This window comes from Kogia breviceps, chromosome 10 (assembly GCF_026419965.1).
Source record: "Kogia breviceps isolate mKogBre1 chromosome 10, mKogBre1 haplotype 1, whole genome shotgun sequence".
NCBI classification, from domain to species: domain Eukaryota; kingdom Metazoa; phylum Chordata; class Mammalia; order Artiodactyla; family Physeteridae; genus Kogia; species Kogia breviceps.
The window spans coordinates 74,209,392-74,226,435 of NC_081319.1; the positions used below are offsets into that span (position 1 = coordinate 74,209,392).

General features: G+C 51.8%; 1 protein-coding gene across 2 annotated transcripts in view; it reads right to left on the reverse strand.

Moving 5' to 3' along the window:
- LRFN2 (leucine rich repeat and fibronectin type III domain containing 2) overlaps positions 1-16,986 on the reverse strand; it is a 230,090-nt gene extending 213,104 nt beyond the window's left edge. The window contains exon 1 of one of the 2 annotated variants that reach the window (XR_010835094.1): positions 16,251-16,986. The gene's annotated coding sequence lies outside the window, so the exon portion shown is untranslated. The remainder of the gene's footprint in view (positions 1-16,250) is intronic. The other variant, XM_059075564.2, reaches the window with a different exon arrangement.
- Positions 16,987-17,044: the final 58 nt, after the last annotated feature.

Below are 17,044 nucleotides of genomic sequence, written 5' to 3' on the forward strand. Positions count from 1 at the left end.
AACTAAGGCACTAGGAGGTCAAATGACTTGCCCAAGATCACACAGCCCGTAAGTAACAGAGGCAGGTTGAAGCATGCATCTATACTGCCTCTAAGGGGTAGTATATACAGTGCAGTACGGTGGGAAGGACGTGGGTCACTTTGTCAAGAGCCCTGCCATTCAAAGGCAGCACTTGGACCCACCTCCACATCTACGACGATTGAATAATGAGATGGAAATAGCTTGGTGGCTGGGGACCTGGGAGTCAGAGTGCAACTCTCACCTACAAACCAGGTTGCAGGGGAAGATGAAGAAAACACTCCAGCTGTTGCTGGGAGAGAAGGGCTTGGGGATGGGAGCCTGTTGCTTCAAGGGTGGACCAGCCTGGAACCTGGGGAAAATCGGTACATTTAGATCACATGATAGAGGACATCATAGATGAGGAAGTGGACCTGGGAGGGATTTCTAGCTTGAAACAACCAGCTCAAGGGCCAGAGGGCTGTGGAATAGAGAATTTTTGCTGCAACTTGGGAGCCTGGCTTAGAACTCAGACAGAAAAGCCCTTCTGTGGTCAGGACAAGATAGGGTTTACATCAGCCTAGAGTGACAGGGGTTTCAAACGCAGCTTGGGGAAGGGTGGCAAGGAGGAATCCTGCACTGTCCAGATTTCACTGATCAGAGTTGCCAAGGATTAAGTAATTAAACAGGGCACAAGCCAGTCACCTTCTCTGTATGAACCAGGCCCTGAACTGCTCTTGTGGCGGCAGAAGGGCTTCCGTCCTCTGATCTCCAAGCCTTCAATTTAATTCACAGTAATCCTTCCTCCACACATCCACCCAGGCCAATTTCCTTAAAGGCAAATCGGACCATGTCATTCCCAGCTTAAAAGCCTTCCAGGCTCCCCACGGACTTCCCCACAAAACCTAAGCTCCTCAGCACGGCAGGTAGGGGCCCTTCTTGGCTTGGCCCTTCCTTTCTGTGCTACCATTCAACTCCCCTGCCCTGGCCTCACTCTCTCTGCTCCCTCTTCAAGGACATCCTTCATCGAGGCCTTCAAGCTGCATGATTTTCTTGGTGCTGTGAGTGCCACCTCCATGGTTCTCAACCCTGGAAGCAGAATCCCAGGAGAGCTTTAAAAACTCCAATGCCCAGGCCACACCCAGAATAATTAAATCAGACTCTCCTAGGATTGCGGCCCAGGCATCACTGGTTTTTAAAGAGCCCCCCCACCCCCGCCCAGGTGATCTCAGTGTGCATCTAGGACCCAGAAGCCACCCTAACCTACTCCCTTGAAGATTCAGCCCAGGTGTCTCATTTAATCATCAAATACTCATTGAGTTGGGCACTATTTTAAGCACTGGATATAAAAATAATAATGATAGCTAATGTTTCTTGAGCACCTGACATATGCCAGACATTGTCCCAAGTGCTTTATGTATATTAACTCATTAAACTGGAACAATACCTCGATGGGGTAGGTACTATTATTACTCCCCTGGGGCACAGAGAGGGGAAATGACTTTCCCAGGGTCACAGAGCTGGTGAGCATTGCTGCAGGACCTGCAAGCAGGCAGTCTGAGCAAGTCTGTGCTTTTAATTCCTGTCCTCACATCATTCACAGACTGCAAGAGTGAAGCGATAACCAAATGAGCAAATGGAGTAGAAAGAGGGATATGGGGGGGAAAAAAGCTACCTGAGTGACAGCAGCGAGGGGCTGACTTTAGACTGGGTGGTCAGGCCATCCCCAAGAGCAATATTTAAGCTGAGACCTGAAGGATGAGAAGGACCAGGCAGAGTGTGGGACATGGTGTTCCAGGCAGGGGGCCAGCGAACATGATGTGTTCTAGGAACTATGGAAGTCCAGTGGGGGGTGGGGGTGGGGAGAGGGCACAGTTAAATAAAGAAGCTGAAGGGGCAGTGCCTCTGCAAGCCACCTAAGAAGAGGAATGAGGTCTTCAGCAGGGCACACGGTGTCCACCTGAGGGTGGGCCGGAGGCGCCTAATGCAGCCATTTAGGCTCTCTCAGTCCCTCACCTCCAACTGTAGCACCATCACAGTGTGTTGTAATTGGCTGTTTACCTCTCGGCGGCTTCCCCTCCCAGACTGGGAGCACCTTGAGAGCACAGACCAATCTAGTTGGCCTCTGAAACCCAGCCACTGACCAATACTAAGTGCTTGGTAAACATCCGTCATCCACAAGAAAGTTGAATGAAAGCCTGGCAGGCTGGCAGCTTCCTGAAGAATTTCAGAGGGAGGAAACTAGGAGAGGCCCTCTGCCTGCTTTCTCCTCCATCGATCTGGGGGTTTCACAGACCTCGGCCAGAAGAAAGGGATGTGACACCCCCTCTGTCCCCCTCAGCCCACCCTCATGGCTGAGCACCCGCCTCTGATGGGGAAAGCCGTGGTACAGCTGTAACAGTTTTCAGCAGGCAAGCCCCATCCCTTCCCCCACCCCCAGCAAACCCCATTAGGCAGGGCAATGGGGAGGGAGGTGACCACAGCCCCGTGCCCAGCTGAAACGGTGGAACCTCGAGATCCCAGGTGGTGAGGGACGCTTTAAATAGCTCAGGCATTTAGCTGCACGTCTGGGTACCCACTGCTGCTCTGGGTTTCTGACAGTGAAGGTGGGGCCCGGCCTGGCGTTGGAGCTTCTGTGGTCCTACTTCTGCTGCCATTGCCACCACCAGGTGGGCCCCCAAAACCAAGAGATGCTCTGTCAAATCAGAGGAGCGCAGAGGCAAAGAGCAGGAGGCTCAGAGGGGTCACCTAGCTGGCCAGGACTCAGGTTTCCGGACCCCTAGCCCGGGGTTTTCTCCACCGGCCTTCACAGCCCCTGCCTGCCCTCACTGCTCCTTTAGGAATGTCTCGATCTGGCTGTGCTGAAGCTGCGCAGAGCACAGAGCCCCTGGAACAGAGGGGCCCAGCCGTCTCCTGAGAAGAGGCAGCCAGCCGGGTCGCCCAGGGATGGCAGTAGCCCCTGCTCACCGTCACAGGCCATTCTGCTTTGACGTTTTGCTAATGGCGTGATGGTGCAGCATGCAGGTCCAAATCACAGTCCTGCAACTTCCCAGCTCTGTGGTCCTTGGCAAGTGACTTAAGCTCTCTCTGCCTAGTCTCCCTCACTATAAAATAGAAATGACAGTGACAACAGTACTCCTATGCCCTAGGGTTGTGGCGAGATTAAATGAGTTAACAAGTGTAGAGTGCTTAGAACAATTCCTGGCAGGTAGTAAGTGCCTAATCAGTATAAATGTTAGTGAGAACTTCCCAGGACAGACTCAAGGGACTTGGGTCCCTATGCGAGCCCGGGCTATTTATCAACACACTCTATGCCTCAGTTTCCCCATCTGTTAAATGGGGAGTAATTCATCTCTATGAGTGGCTTGAGGACAACCATGAAATGCCAAGAACCCTGAAAAGAGTTTGGAGGTTAAAACGAAACGTACCTTACAAATGGGAAGCGTGATGGGTAGGTGACCCTGTGGCAGACACAGGGGCCCATAAATCACCCTCGACCCAGCAGCTGCCTGGGTTTTATGGGCCCTGGGGTTCAGGCTACTTTCCTGAACATCATTCAGAATTTATAGACTATTGTCACTGTCCTTCCCAACTCTTTTATTTCATTGCCTGAGAAGGAAGCCTGGCATTAACAGAGGCTTTGCTGCCCTCCCAGGAAAATGCAGCCCACTCTGCATTCAGCCCCCAGCCAGTGGGAGGAGAGGAGCTGTGAGGCCAGCAGGTGTATCCACTGCAACCAGGGCCCTCCTCTACCTGCTGAGGGAGGATCAGAGGGTGACAACCCAGAGCCCAAGCCCAGAAACCAGCCTCTGCACAGGGGACCCAGTGATGACTGAGACCTCAGGCCTCTAGGAGTTTGAACAGGACTGGGCCGGGCTGGGCCAGGGGCCTCCTCCCAGTTACTGAACAAGGAAAGCACAGTGGGAAGTACCAGCTGGGAACCCCTGGCAAAACCTTTCCTGCTTTTGTCATTTATGAGCTCTGTGCCATCAGCTAAGTAACTTGGCTTCTCTGAGCTCCCATTTTCTGACCTGTACTCAGGGATAAAAGTACCTGTCCTGTCTACTCCACAGGCTACAAGGATGAGGAAATGAGACCATGAAGGTGGAGGGAACTGGGTAGAGATACAAGGGGAGCCAGATCAAAGTGACCAGGAGTGTGGGGCACCGGTACCACATAGCCAGGTACAAATCCCCATCTCCTGTCTGGGTGACCCCAAGCGAGTTACTTCACCTCTCTGTGTCTCAGTTTCCTCTTTGGTAAACTCTGGATAAGAATGTTTCATTCACAAGGTTCTGTGAGGACGAAGTCAGACGGCATCTCTAAAGCCAGCCAGGGCTCAGCAGATGTGGGCAGCTAAGAGAGACAGCATCCCCGAGGGAGTCTAGAGTGGTGGGTAAGGGCATGGAGTGGGAATCAGACATGACTTGGGTCAAATCCTGGCTCAGCCATGCAGTGTCTGTATGACCTGGGACTCATCCCAGCTGGCCTGGGACTTCCCTGGTTTCAAAACGGAAAGTCCTGCATCCCAGGAATCCCCTCAGCCTCAGACCCAAACAGGGTCAGTTGGTCAACTAAGACCCAGAGCAAATCCCACTGTATTCTGAGCTTCAGTTTTCACATCAGCACAAAGGGAGGTAATACCTACTTGTAATACCTACTTTGCAAAGGTAGTAGGGGAACGGAATGGGAGAATGCATGTAAATTACGCCAGAGGCTGTAGCACTTCATAGATGTTTACTCATTTCATACTTAACCACGACCCCAGGGAGGCAATGCTCAGCAGGGGTTCCCCAGGGAGGGAAGGGGCTGCACCCAGCAGAAGATGTGGGGCCCCCAGGCACCACCAGCTCCTCCTCTGATGCCTGCTGACCTGCTGGGCCCCTGGGAGCCAGGCCCAGCTCCAAGCAGCTTTGTCTGTGATTAGAGCTTAAACCACACTCTAGGGGCATGTCCAGCTGCCACGAGGTCCCCCAAGCCTTTCCCTTTGGTGCAGGAAAACTATTCTAGAAATTGAAGGTGTACAAGAATAAGAAAGCCTCTCGTATACCTGGAAGCCATCCCACCTCTATCCCTACCCTCTCACCCCTACTACCTGACACGGCATGTGACAGATTGAATCATAGATAAGAGTGTGGGCACAGGATCTGGGCTCCCTGGGTTCACATGCAAGCTCTGCCCTCTTACTTGCTGTGTGACCTCAGGCAAGCAACTTAACTTCTCTGGGCCTTTTTCCTCACCTGTAAAATGAACTAATAAGTACCCACCCCAGAGAACTAACGTGGGGATAAAATGAGTACAAAAAGCTTACATTAGAACAGCGCTGGGCCCTCTATAAGCATTCAATACCCAGTAGCTATTATTCTGATGGTATAATATAATATAATTCTATCCAACATGACCTGGTCATTCCATTAGCCTCTTTGAGCCCATTTCCTCACCTTTAAATGGAGACAACTCTGCTTGCCCTACTTCCTCACTGTCATGGGATCCAAAGTAGATAAACATGGCTGTGAGTCGAGCTTTAAAAACCATCAAGTGCTGTATATGTGAAAGGGATGAAAATAACACATACTCTAATAAATATAAGGTAACAGAAACACAGTACTATGGGGTAACATGATACAATGTAAGATAATACTCTGCATTAAAAACTGAATTGAGAGAGAGAGACAAGACAGATGGAGGAGAGGTGGAGAAAGGCCAAGCGAGACAGGGACAGCGAGTGAGGGCTGAACTTCAAGAGCAGGGAATTGATGCTGTACTGTAATTTAAAAACCAATATACACTAAACATCAGCCCGGCGCCACAGAGCCAGCAGCATGACAGGGTGGCCCGACCCGAGATAACTCACACCCCAAGCTGGGCCGGCCACCAGCACCTTGCCAGCCTCCCCTGTAACTCATGTGCCATTGCTCTCTCCCCCTGCCTGGGGCCACTTGTACCTGCAGTGCCTCCCAATTATGGGCCATATTCACTCAGCCCGAGATTTATGCAACAGGTTGATCTCAAAGTCCTAGACCTCTCCCCTCGAGAGAGGAGGAGTGGGATGGGGCTTGGTTTCCAGGCAGCCTGGCTTTGTGCTAGGAGTGACCCGGAGGTCCAGGCCCCAGTTAGCTCCCATCCCAGCTCTCCTCCTGTGACTCCACCACCTCCCTGACTCCTGTCCCCTCCCTGTGGTTACACAACACCCCCCTCCATCATCACCCCATGTCACACCTAGACACTGACCCCGTAATCCACTCTTGGAGCCGATGCCCCCAGTTCCTGAAACCCTGCCCTACCAGCATTCCTCTGGATCTGCTTTCCTCCTGCTTGAGGTCTCATGCCCTCTTCTGTGTCCTGGCCCAAGGCCCATTTTTTTGCCCCAGATGCTTTTCCAGCTCCTTCAAACCAAAAGAGCCAGGAGGTCACTTTTCCCACCACCAGAATCAGCCCTGGGAAACGGGTGTTGAGGGGTAGGCAGGAATCACGGCCCAGGGAGATGTTTCCTTCTGGCCTTCTCTCCACAGAGAGACCAGGCTGAATCAGATGCCTCCTTCCCTGACAGAAGGTTCCCCAATCCAGGTTCCACACCCACCTCCTTAGGGCTCCCAGCACCTTCCCACCCCCACCCCCATCCAGGGCATGCACACTGGTTTCAGAAGGACCCAAAGCAACATGTTCTGTGGCCCTGCCACTAACTCCCATCCCCTGAGATACCGTGTCGCGCTTTCCCCTATGACGCGCCCTGTAGATCCAGCCTAGGCACGCTGACCTGGAACATGCCCTGAACGCCCTCCCACACTGTGGTGTATTTCTCCAATGATCTGACCCCTACATGAATAAGGCCCACGTGGGAGGTCCAGTCCTGAACCCATTAGCCATGTTCACCTAACCCCTCCTTCACAAAATTCCCCCAACCCCTCAGCTGAACACAGTGTAGCTGTTAAGGTGTAATAAGAACCCAACTGGACCAGGAACCACTTAGTGACCTCTAAGTGCCTCAGTTTCCTCTCATGTATAATGGGTATAATCATAACATCTGTCCTTCCTGCCTGCCTGGTAGGATTGTCCAAAGGGTCCAATGAGATCATGTGGAGAGTATTATGAAATTCCCCAAGGTGCTATACGATTTAGGGGGTGGTTGTTGGAAAGGACCATCAGTTAAGCCGGTCCAAAGTCATTCCTCTCCTCGCTTAGGAAATTGCCATTGGTCTATCTACCACGAATAATAAACAGCACACATTACACAGCATTCACCACATGCCAGCCGTTGCTCCCAGCCCCTCGCTTATAGCAATTCCCTGAATTCTCCGAACAACCCTATGCCATGGGTACTATTATTATCCCCATTTTGCAGATGAGGAAACCAAGGCAGAGAGAGAGTAATCTGCTCACATGACCAGGAAAAGAGAACACAGTGTAAGCCCTAGGAATGAGGGTCCAGTGCACACACACTCCCTACATAAGAAGGATCTGCATCCACATATTTCAGTGCCTAAGCATTCCCGGTTAATGTGCATGTTTCTCTCCTCCATCCTCCTCTTAGACCTAAACTTCCCAAGGACAAAAAGCAGGTCTTTCCCCATCTGAGGATGGTTTCTCAAGAGCAAGGACCCTGCCTTGCTCACTCGCGACCTCTCGGTGCCAGCAGCCCCCTGCCCAGATTTTTGCCCATCTAAGGCCCGGGAAACCGTCCTGTACCCAGTGTCACGGCCCTCCTGTGTCATGTGCTTAGAAGCTGTGACTAGACAGAGGGGCTGGGATTTATGTCTATTCTCGACTCTCCCCTTAGTTCCCCTTCTCCCAGCTCAGCCCCTGTGATGCATGTAACCAGGCCAGGAGGAAGATTAAGCGGGTCCTTTAGGGTCAGCTGCCCCTAAACTGGGACCACAACCCCCAAATCTCTTCATCCAGTCAGTTTGCATTTGGGTGAGATGGTAAGATGTCAGCTAAGTAGTGGGGCAGGGAGGGAACTGGCAAAACAGCTTGACAGTGCATTTCTTAAGCGGTCCTCACCACCCTTCCACCACCATCATCACCACTACATCATGTAGTTAATTGCGTGTGGCCTTTAGCTGAGTCCTGAGCAAACACACACACACACACACACACACACACACACACACACACACACACACACACACGTGCATGGGAATGCAGGTGAGGGAAGGCACTAGAAACAAGCCAGAGCTGGGCATCCCCACCCCAACTCCCACCTCCACCAAGTCCTGGAGTCCACAGGCAGGGCTGGAAAAAATACAGGAGTAGAAATCAAATGAACGGTGTGGTGGAGGGCTGTGTGCACACAAGACCGGAGAGATGATTCATCTTTGTAGCATCTGGCCTGCGGGGTGGTGCACAGTAGGCGCTCAATAAATGCTTGTTGAATTAAACGGAATTGGTGAGGACTGCTGACCAGCTAGTCACGAAAAAGATGGATGAAGGACCATGGGCTTGATCACCGAATCCTAAACACACAGGCTCTCCTGACTTTAAAGCTTGATGGGGTGGAGGGCACACTTTAGAACAAGTAAAAGGACACCTCACTCCCACACTGGCAGCAAAGTACAGAACTTATGGCCTCAAGAGGTGGAATGGACTGAGACCATGAAAATGGTACCAGGATATCATGATGACCATACTTTGATCCTTAACAAGCATCATGAAAAATGGCCATGACAGGGCTTCCTCCACCCTGTGAGGACAGAAACGGTCCAATCCTGTCCCGCACCTAGGTGGAGACCTCGGTGGAAACGAGGCAGAATTGGGGCTGGAACGTCCGGGGTGGGGGCTGACCTAGGGTGGAATTTCTCAACTGCAGGAGGTTTGCTGTGAATCAAAGCTCTTGAGAGCAGACCGAGAGCCAGGAAGGAATGGTCACTAAACAGCCACATGAGTGCACACATGTCCCAGCAGAGAAGGACAGAGGGCTCCAGTGCGGCTCCATCACCCAGCGCGTGGATCACTTGGTGAGTTCCAGACAAAGCTGAAAGAGAACTTATTCCAGGTTCCCCTGCACCCCAGAGAGTCCTCCAGGACCTGTTGCCTTGTGCTGTACAATGACCTCTAACCTTTTACCTCCTTGACTCCAAGTTGCCATCCATCCTCCCTCCCTTCTGCCCCAGGATTTATCTGGGTATTATAGTGGCTTCATTACAGGGCAACACTGAATCAAAGGATCAACTTGCCCACCCAGGAATCTTAAATACCTTTTTAGAATGATCGGGCCTCATCTTACGGCCCTTGTTGGGCATTTCCAGGGGTTTCCAGGAGCTCAGAAAAGCCAAGCATGCCTTCACCTCTATTGCTATCGCCCAGGGTGTGGGGTGGGGCCTCCCACATCTCTTTCTCATCAGGTACTGAGACCCAAGCCAAAGCCTGAGCCCAGCTCACTCCCTAAGCTCCTCCAAGTCCTGCAGGCTGAGTGACCATATGTCACTCATTTGGGTGATCAGAGAGAGTCATGTAACAGCAAGACCTAGTTTACTACTAGTCTGAAGTAGGAGCCTGCACAGACACCCAATATTAGTTGGGGATCATAGTAAATCCCCACCCCCAGCTTATTTGACTAAAGCTGGCTTAACAGGAGAATAGATCAGGAAGGGACTAGGAAGGAGAGTGCTAGCTTTGGAGAAAAAGTAGAAAGTAAGTCTTAGGGGGGAGATGGGAGGACCAAATAGATTTTGCATCTCTGTGAAGTTTTATTAGAGACCTGAGTTAAGGCGAAAGGGAAGACCTCCCTGTGTTGGCCTAGACCGAAGTGGGGTGTTGAGGGGAGATGGCCCAGGAGGGAAATACAGAGGGAAAATGAGTTGAGAGACTCAGCGTTCTGCTTCCCATGCTGTGTCTGCTGTGAGTGAGTTAACGTATGGCGTGCAGTTGTCCCCCCAGTACCAGGACCCTCCCAGATACCAAAATCCACGGATGTTCTAATCTCTTTATCAAATGGCATAGTATTTGCACCTAACCTATGCACATCCTCCCACATACTTTACAATCACCCCTAGATTACTTATAATACCTACTACAATGTGAATCATTGGAAATCATTGTAAATACATTGTAAATGTTATGTAAATAGTTGCCAACACATGGCAAATTCAAGCTTGGCTGTTTGGAACTTCCTGATATTTGTTTTTTTCTGAAAAATTTTGATTGAATCCACAGATGCAGAATCTACAGATAAGGAGGGCTGACTATAAATGCATAGAGTTCTAAAGAGCCCAACTTTGGAATTTTGCAGTCTCTCGTGTTTCGGGGCTGCCCTGTAAATGCAGGACTGTGGCAAGGAGGCTGAGACTCCATGCAGACAACCCCAAGCAGGTTGATAAATTACAAGAGCTCAGTTTTGCTATTTAATCCAGCTTGACACAGTTTAACACCTAAGTCTTGTGTCTACAGTTCTAGTCTGTCTCTCAGGTAGGTCTGGTCCCCATTAGCCTTGGCCCTTGGGGATATTCAGAAAGCAGACCCAGATCTGTCAAAATTAGATGCTTGGCCTTCTGAAGCAAGGCCATACACAGCCTTGCGTCTCCTCCACGGGACCTCCACACCTTCTACACAGCTTGCAGCTACAATGCAAGGAATCACCGGGAAAAAAAGTAAAGAGCAATAGATCACAACACAGGTAGACAGTGTCATAGCAATAGATCACAACACAGGTAGACAGTGTCATAGCTTAAACGTGCTTGGTGCATCAGCACTCAGCTTAACAAGCTGGCTTCTCGTGCCTTTTCCTTTGACCTTCTGTTCACAGACTAGCCTTGTATTCCAGGACCATGCCTCCAACCCTTCCCCTACCTCCCATCTTGATAAAATGGAGATGCCTATACAGGAGGTCTGGAGTGGGATGGGGTTTTGCATCACTAGCCTGCTTCCAGGTGATACTGATGCTGTTAGTTCATGGACCACACTCTTGGCAGCGACATGCCAAGGTGAATCTGTCCTCACCGTCTCCTGGATTCTGCCTGCCTCAAATCGACCTTTTTTTCTAATCCTAGTCCGTTCGCCCTAAAACCTGCATTCGCAATGGTGGCAACAGCGCCCCCAAGGGGACAAAAATTTGTTATTGGGAGGGGTGAGAAAGCAGCTTACTCTTTTTGTATACAAAGCACAGCTGTACCTACAGTCCATAAACAGATATATAGTATATCTGTGGTATTAAAATTTCATGGGGGTGCAATTATAAAAAATCGTGTCTAAAAAGTTTCCTGCGAGAGGGCAATAATGAAAGAAGGATTGAAAAATACTGGCTGAAGGCTAAGGCCCTCCACCCTCTCTGGTGCCAAAGCTTCAATAATGGCACCTGATTACAAAAGTAAATGATATATGTATCAGTGTGTCCCTTCCTGGCTGCCTGCCACCAACCCCTCCCAATTATCTGGACCAAAGACCTCTCTTCTGCAGGCTCTGTAGCATCCCTTTTCCCGGAAGGCACAGCGTCCATCTGCCTGGCCTATTGTTATCTTATTGGGGAACTCCAGTCCCACATGAAACTGATACATTAAAGCCCACATGTAATGCCCTCATATCTGGGCATTAATGCCGTTGACACTTTAGTTACTCAGTCTCAATTAGGAAGGGGTCACAATTAGGAAGGGGTTGAGTGCTAAAGGGCTTGCTCGATGCATGAAGCACATTCACACAGGCCTGCCCTTCTATCAATGTTGGGAATAGCATCCTGACTTATCAGTAAAGAAACCAGGCCTCAGGGGCTCCCAACCCAAGTCACACATGATAGAGTCGGGTCTCCTGACTCACGCTCCAGTGTTCAGCCTACTGTCCCATCTTCCATCCTGTCCAGGAGGACAATGCTGACTGTCTGATGGGAACTTTTAAAGAGGCAGTTGTGAGCAAGAAAGGCAGGCAGGGCTCCTCAGGGCTCTGTGATGGAGGCTCTGAAGTCTCCTCCTCAGTCAGGCCAGGAGGACAGCGGGGCTTACAGAGGTGCTGACCCATGGTGCCTACTGATCGTCACCTTGGGACAGAGGCAGTACAGAGGAGTTAAGAGCGTGGGCTTTGAATTCACACAGACATGAGAATTGAGTGACAGCTCTGCCATTTACTAGCTAACTGGCAGGCACCCAACTTCTCTGAACCTCGGTTTTCCCATCTGTAAAGTGGAGGTAACAGCAGTGGCCATTTCACAGGATTGGGAGAATTCAATGAGATAATAATGTGAAGCTCATAGCACTGTGCCTGGCACATAATAAGCAAACAAGAAATTGTTTGAAGGAGCCGGTCCTGATCGCCTAAGAAATTTCTCAGAACACTCATTCTACTTGTTCAGTACCCCATGCCTGAAACGCCCCAAATTCCCAGTGACCTCTGAGAATTTACAATTAGACAAAATGTGCCTTCTATGGACTTCAATGGGCTTTTGCTGTTCCTGAAGTCCTCACCTCCTCCAGGAAGCCATCCTGACTGCCCTCACCCTGAGCATACTGAACATGGCTATACTCCCTGGTCCCTATCTCCAGACCTGACTTCCTGCTCCCTGAATATACCTTTTCTTAGGCCTGCCCATGACGGTCAGACTACCTCTCCACTCCTGTTCCGGTGGTTCATTAGTCAGATCCCACTAAATACATGTCTGGGTTCGAGCCCCTCCTTCCCGACTGGGTGTGCCACCCAACTCCACAGACGGGACTCAGGTCCAATCACAGGCCCTGCACAGACCCCAGCAGGAGCTGTGTCCATTCACTTAGGCTGGGCCTGACACCAGCCCTGTGAGGCCACTCTTGGGGCAGCAAGAGGCAGAGGCAGAGAAGGAAAGGCAAGGGGTTGGATTCCGGAAGATATTTCACCCTCAAGCTTGAGGTAGCAAAGGGTGATAGATGACACTTGTAAAACACAGAGTCCGAGCATCCTGAGTAAATGTGCATGGCTGGAAAAATCCAAAGCAAACAAGAGGGAGGGAGGGAAGCAGGTGCCACAGCCCCAGAGGTGAAATCTGCTTCTCGAGTATCAATTCCCGAAGTTTTCTTGGAGGGCTTCCTGGAGTCTTTTAATGATCAGCTTACATGTGATGGCATCAAAGCCTCCTGGCAGTTATGTGGCAGGGGAGGCTGGGGACACTATCCTCCATGTCTCTGAGGGCCCCTCCCTCTCTCCAAACCTTCCGCCTCCACCCAAACACTCCTCCGGATCTGCAAAGGAGTTTGGGGAGCACTGAGACAAATATGGGGTCATACACACTTGCAAGGCATATACTATTATTTTCTGTCACTGGAGGAGTGCACAGAGGCTCCAGTGCTTAACCAACAAAGATGTGGCAGAGCCAGAATTTGAACCCAGGCCTTCCAAGTGTAGGTTCCATTCCATTACAGGCATACCTTGTTCTATCGTGCTTCACTTTATTCTTCATAGATATTGTGCTTTTCACCAATTGAAGTTTTGTGGCAACCTTGCATCGAGCAAGTATATTGGCAACAGCATTTTTCCAACAGCATTCGTTCACTTCGTGTCTCTGTGTCACATTTTGGTAACTCTGCAGTATTTCAAACATTTTCATTTTTATTGTATTTGTTATGGTCATCTGTGATCAGTGATCTTTGATGTTCCTACTATGACTTTCTGAAGGCTCAGAGGATGGTTAGAATTTTTAGCAATAAAGTGTTTTTTAATTAAGGTATTACATTGGGTTCTTTAAGATATAATGCTCTTGTACACTCCATAGACTACGATATAACGTAAATGTAAGTTTTATATGCAATGGGAAACCAAAAAATTCATGTCACTCCCTGTATTGCGACATACGCTTTATTGCAGTGGTCCGGAACTGAACCTGCAATATCTCCAAGGTATGCCTGTATATGACAAATCTATCCCTTCAAATAAGTTGGACCCTAAAACTCTAACTGTACTCAAAATAAAATTGCAAAACACCCAGATCGTTCTTGCTTTTGTCCAGGGTCCCGTTTCATTCAGCTGTCTCTGGTTGTTTTCTGCTCTACATCTCTGCTCTCAGTCTAGAAGCCTCCTCCATCAGAATGGAAAACCGCCAGACGCCAAAATTGTACTCAGCTCCACTTCAAGACAGGGGACTTTCTGAAAGAGAACTGCTCCACCCCACAGGCTAGAGAGACTTGACATTCCTGACACTTGGAGGCCAAAACCCCCCTGGATCCTTGATTTCACTTCAGAGCTGCAGCCAAGACACAAAAGCGATTTCGACTGTAGCCAAACCAGGGCTTGGGTGGCCAAAAGGCTGTCTGATTCTCCCAGTGGCCCCACCTACCTCGTCTGCATCTCCCACCCCTTCCACCCTCCATCTCCTCCTCAGTCTCGCCTCCTGGAAGCTCCCTGCTCACCCTCTCTCAGGCCACACTCCCCAGCTTCTCAGATTTGGGGGCCTGGGAAAGGAACTGGCATCTCAGAGAAGCTGGGAGCCTGAGCCCCAGAGCAGGCAGCCAGGTACCCGGTCTAGCCCGACAGAGGATGGGGCTGGGAGCCCACCACCCAGAGAAGCACCGCCAGAGGGTGAAACAGAAATGCCAAGTTGGCTGTTTGTTATTCCCCAGGGCAAGGGCAGGGAGATAAGTAATTACATTTCTGGGCAGGAATTAGACCAGAAGCTCTAAACTGAGGGCTGGGCAGAAGGGGGAGGGGGCCTGAACAGAAGCATGTGAGGAGCCATAGGAGAGAGATGGAACTCCGCACCCCTAGCCAGAGTCAGAAGGGAGAGACGACATTCCAGCGTCAGCCGAAGGGCCCAGGCAGCTGGCGTGGTCTGCAGAGGCTGCCGGCTCCAAGTGTAGGCCCTCGTGAGCTTCTGAGTCCTCCCTGCACGATCCTGACCCCCTTCAGCCCCAAAGGTACCCCACAAGCGAGTCCCACAGCCAGCTGGGCTCCACTGCAAGCGGCTGCATAAAGCTCTTCGTAGAGGACAGCGACCAGCCCAGCACACAACCCCAAGATCTGTGCTCCCAGCCTCCCCACAACCTCCCCACCTGGGTCTCCCCACCGTGAGCTCCAAGCTGGCCCCCATCCACGTACAACAACCCAACAAGAACCTCTCAGCCTGGTCCCTGGGAACTTCACAGCTGGTAGTTTCCTGCCTCGCTTTGCTCCTCCCCAGCCACGGGGGGTCAATTTCCTGAAGCCGCCCCCTCCCCCAGCCCCACAAGACCAATCAGCCCATTGCAGCCACAGAGGGCCCCCTCCCTGACACATGCATGCACACACATACAATCACACTAACACGTACACACAGTCCACAGTGGCGGGGCAGAGGGTCAGCATCTACAGTCATGCCTGTAACTCCAGCTCGGAGTGTGGGCTCTGACAAGCGCCCTCTCCCCGCGGGTTTCTGACTGTCTGAGGACATCTCAGCAGGCACTTGGTGTTGGCCTGGCTCAGTCCCTTTGCGGTCTCTGATCCGGCTCCCTCCTATTTCTCTTTCAGTTTCTGGCTTTCAGGGGCTCTGTCTCCCTCGAACTCGCTGCCTATGTCTTTGTACTGGGGTGAAGGAAAGATGGGCAGGACACCTCCCTGTCGTCCCCTAGGGTCTGTGCAGAGCAAGGCACTGCTGGCCTCCAAGCAGCTGTCCACTGCTTTCCCTCCTCCCTGCCCAGGCCAGCCTTAGAACCAGGGCAGGGCTGGGTGGGAGATAGACCTACCAGCTAGGCACGGCTAATGCCAGTTTCCATATTGCTTCATCATGCCATTCTGATGCCCCCAACTGCACACGCACAATCCCCCTGATCTCCCTGCCTTCTACCTGAAGACAGGACAGGCTCCCTGAGGTTGCCCTACCTGCCTGCCTCCCTAAACTGCAATGATGCCTTCCTTCCCTCCATCAGCACTGAGTCAACCTTCCACACCGGGCTCTACCCCACCCCACCCAGCCCACAGAGCGCAGGGAGCCCTGGCGTCCGACCCAGCCCCCAGCAATCGCTCCAGCCAGGCTTCGCATGTGGAGAGATGCAACAGAGTGGTCTGGTGGCAAAGTTCTCCTGCTGTTTCAACGTTTCCGTCTACCTGAGGCTTCCGTCTCTCTGGCTTCACACTGACCCGCTCTCCCCGCTCCTCGCCCCCCACTATCGGAAAAAAAAAAAAAAAAAAAAAAGGAAATAAAGAAAAGGAAACCTCCCGCGACAAGGATGGGTGAAAAGAGAAGAGGGTATTCGCATGACTGCCCGGGTGAGGGAGTCCTCAAGTGAAAAAGAAAGGGATGCAAAGTTCCCGGCTCCCCCGGTGCTTTCAGCCCAGCGCCGAGCTCCCGCGGACACCCAGATCGCTGAGACGCAGCGGCGGCGACCACTCACCTGGGCGAGGCAGCATCTATCCCCGGCTGGGAGGCACCGAGGCCGGCTCCGCGGGGCGCCCGGGCTCCCTGGCTCGGCCACGCATCCTTCCCTGACCAAGACCGGCTCGAGCTAAGTCCTCCGGCTTCGGCGAACGTAGGCAGCAGATGTTGGCCTCGGACGTCCACGCGGGGAGAGCCCTGAGCGGTTTATTCAGTTATATCCACGGCATTTAGCAAGAAGAGGGAGCAAAAAGCACAACTTGTTCTCTTCCAGGTTTAAAAAAGCAAAAAAAAAAAAAAAAAAAAAAACCAGATAATCCCTCCCTAGGAGGACGCCGGTAGGATTTTCCAGATCGAAGAACCCCGGGCATCCCCAGGAACCTCGGGCATCTTGGAATGTGGGGCGTCTTCAAGTTCAGACGAGCCAGCCGGTTTGTGCGTGAGAGAGAGAGAGAGAGAGAGAGAGAGAGAGAGAGAGAGAGAGAGAGAGAGAGAGAGAGGGAGAGAGGGAGAGAGAGGGAGAGAGAGGGAGAGAGAGAGAGGGAGAGAGGGAGAGAGGGAGAGAGAGGGAGAGAGAGGGAGAGAGAGAGAGAGGGAGAGTGTGTGTCTCAGAGAGAACGAGCCAGGCACTCACACCCACACGCACACAAACACACTCCCCCCCGCACGCCCCGCATGCACACTGCCCCACACGCGCGCGCGCGCGCGCAGACGCGCGCCCCCGTCACACACACACACGCACGGCGATCGCACGCATGGAGCCGTGAGGGAGCCGGACGCGGCCGCGCGAGGCCGGCGGCAGAGACAGCCCAG